This window comes from Marmota flaviventris, chromosome 1 (assembly GCF_047511675.1).
Source record: "Marmota flaviventris isolate mMarFla1 chromosome 1, mMarFla1.hap1, whole genome shotgun sequence".
NCBI classification, from domain to species: domain Eukaryota; kingdom Metazoa; phylum Chordata; class Mammalia; order Rodentia; family Sciuridae; genus Marmota; species Marmota flaviventris.
The window spans coordinates 120,684,429-120,687,921 of record NC_092498.1 but is presented as its reverse complement, the minus strand read 5'-3'; the positions used below and the strand labels follow the sequence as shown (position 1 = coordinate 120,687,921).

The 3,493-nt window shown below is 38.1% G+C and overlaps 1 pseudogene; it reads right to left on the bottom strand.

Moving 5' to 3' along the window:
• Positions 1–816: 816 nt before the first annotated feature.
• LOC139704768 (NADH dehydrogenase [ubiquinone] 1 beta subcomplex subunit 5, mitochondrial-like) lies at positions 817–1,564 on the bottom strand (annotated as a pseudogene).
• Positions 1,565–3,493: the final 1,929 nt, after the last annotated feature.

The window sequence follows — 3,493 nt, the reverse complement described above, 5'->3', positions numbered from 1 at the left end:
TTCCCAGACCAAGGTTCACCTTGCCTGTGACCAGGTGACACATTGGTCCTTATAAAGGATTCTTCCTCCACCAGACCCTTGATCACTGCCTGCTCCCTGCTGAAGGGAGGAGGGGAAATATCCTGAGGGGCAGCCTCCTATCTCTTTCAGTCTTCAAATTTGAATTTGGACTTTCTCAGAGAGAACAGGACACAATTCACCCAATTTGTAGAATTCTCAGGGGAAAGTTGTCTCATATAGAAACTGTATAAAATAAGAGGTTCATTAATTAATAACAGGGACATGCAGACTACAAACCCACTTTCCAGGATTGGCACAATGTCAAGTTTATTTCTTTCTGATTCCTCATGAGTTTGGCTCATTGGGCTAGTAACACTGAGAATCAATTATTATACTATGTAACTCACTGGATTCACTGGATATGAGGAAACTTTAGGAAAAAAAGAAAATGTAATACTTAGATTGAGAAAGAAGCCGGTGGGCCTGTGGTGCTTATTTTGAGGGCAGGATTAGAAGGACTAAGAAAGAAGAGGATTGAATCAATTTCTAAGGGAGAAAAAGTCTCAAAAACTATCCCAGGTTTTCTTTTCTGTTTTGTTTTAATGGAAGAAGCTCTTTTATTCATTACATACCAAAAATACAGACTATATTTATTAAATTATTTTCCACTGAGGAGGATACATTGAGTGTAATTGGGTTTTTTATTAATGCAGTGCTGGGGATCAAACTTCAAACTCAGTGCCTCATGCATGTTAGGCAAGCATTCTACCACTGAACCACAACACCAACCCTAGCGTTTGTATTTAATGAAATAAATTAGTTGTCAGGAGCTGCTTTTAAAGAATGATCAATAAGTGCCTTACCAATAGTTGGATATTGTTACCAGGGCCCATTGCTTCTCTCCCAAATTAGGCTTTGAACTTCCAGCTCCTTGAATTGTAATTCATCCTTTTCAGATTCAATGTGAAGAGTAGCTATTGTTCTTTCTTAAATTTTTTCAGGGTCATCAAAGAAAGTATGAGTAATCCATCTTGATATAGGATGCTTGTAATACTCCCAGTGTTCTGGAATATAACCTTCTAAAATTTCTGATAATTAAGCTTCACCAACAAATACACTTACCAGAGTTATGTCAATTGCTACTGAAAGCCCAGTAAACAAAATATAGAATTTCAATATATTTTTAAATCTTTTTGTTTAGTTGTAGATGGACACAATATCTTTATTTTTGCTTATTTATCATTGTGTGGTGCTGAGGATCAAACCCAGGGCTTCACAGGTGCAAGGCAAGCACTCTACCACTGAACCACAGCCCCAGGGCTAGCAGAATTTCAACATATTTTTAAAAATTAAAAATGACTCACATAGTATTAAGAAGGTTTGATGATGAACAGTTTTTGTCCAATGGTGTGTACTGTGTCACACAGGAACTGGAAATATTAAGTTACATGGCAGTCTTCAGAAACACGTGGGTGAGGAGCCCTCAAAATCCAAGTTGAGTGCCAATGGGGTTGCCAGAGATAGTTGTCAGTGCAGTGACAAGAGCCCACTGCAACAAATTCATGGTTGTCGTAGCTGTGATCTATCCTTGGGTTTTTTACTATAAAGACCTTGATATTATTTCCAATATGGCCACACAACATCCTGATTCCCATTTTTTATTATTCACCAGGCTTAATGTACTTAAAGAATCCCTTGAAAATGGCAGGGACATAATCTACATAAATGACCAGAAGTGTTTTATTTATAGCCAGAAGATCTTCTCATGTTCCCACTTCACAACTTGATGCCAGTGAATAAAATAAAATTGTGTAAAAGCTATAATTTTGCATAGTTCCAATACTCTTAGTAATGTAAGGGGAGTAATTATATATTTATGTAATTTATGCCTGACCCATTTTTTATTTAAGGAAATTCAATGGAGCCCAGAAACTCAAGTGGCCAGACATGAAGAAAGCCACACTTCAAGCACTACACCTCATTATGACTTATAGGGACCTGTATACTCTGCAAGTTTTACACTTCTGTTACATTTGCTTAATGCTCTTGTACATGATGTATTCTGTCATTCTCTCTACATACCATGCTATTTAATATTTATAACTATTTCTTGAAAGAATATATGTCTCTCTAGAACTGTGAGGGTCTTAATTCAGGAACCCACTCTCCACTTAGACCTAGATCACAATTGTGTTCTTTCTCATCCCAGTGGAAGGAACAATCCAGGTCTTGGTTCCCAACCCTCTGAATTCTCTCCTCTATGCTGTCTTCTGGTATGATGCAAGAACCTTATCTACCATCTTATTCTGCTAGAATCTATGAATTTCACAGTGGCAGCAGCTTTTTATTATTATTATCTCACTTGTGACAGAGGAGAGCTTGTCTGTTGAAGTCTGTTGACTGACCAGTGACCAGACTTACAGGCAGATTCCAGTAACACTATTTCTAGTGGGAAACTGAAATCTGTCCAGTGAGCAGCAGGGCATACTGTGAGGTTCTCTCAGTATCTGCACTGTGGGTACCCACAATTCTTTCTGTCTAAAGAATCAAATTCTGTCTTCATAGGGGCTCAGTGTGGACCCAAGCTCACCAGTAGGGAAACAATTCTGTGTGAACAGCCCTCCACTTCCAGGCAACTGGAGAACACAAAAGCAGCCTGCAATAACCATCTCTGCTCTGAGGCCTCACAGGGCTGGTATCCAATATGACTTGGATTCTTCTCTTCCTCATGCTCCTCTTCCACAGCATAGGTAGTTCCAGGCTTTGGAAACCTGGGGAAGTTGACACCAACAGAGACACTTAAGCAGTTTAACCCTCATTTCTGCCCAAATAATCATCAGTTGCTGTGTCTGAAGGTTCCTTTGCCCAGCCTGATCTGACTCTGCCACCATCTCTCTTTCTTCTGGAGCACCTGCCAGGTTCATTTGGAACCTGACCAATAGCTTCAGTGTGGGGTATTTCCCATCCTTGGTCTGTGCCCCTTCCTTGGAAAAGCTGACCTATCCTTGATTTCCTAGAGCAAATCATATGTCTCTGGATTCAAAATTCAACTTCTTCCCTTTGCTCAGACAGTCAGGCCACATCAAACTTGAAAAGTATTTTCCAAGGGCTTTTGTTTCATTGATACTTTTAATTATAGTTTTCATTTCTTTGTTGAGCAAATTTCCTATTACTAAAGACATATTTTTCTCAAAGACATTTCAAGGAATTGTTTTTGGATTAATTGTAAAAAACAAACAAACAAACAAACAAAAAAAAAAAACTATAGTAACCACATTGAGGGTTTCAAAGCACAAATAAGGAATATCTGCTACTTTAAGTTGTCTTTTATTTCTCTGCCAGTGACTTGGAATTTTGTTTAAATACTTTTAGATATTTTCTGATATGCTCTGAATTACTTTGTAGTGATGCTAATATAAACTATATTGCTCTTATTTTAAACTTTGTGACACTGTGTTGTTAGAATAAAGGACATAATTCCTTTCTCCATGTT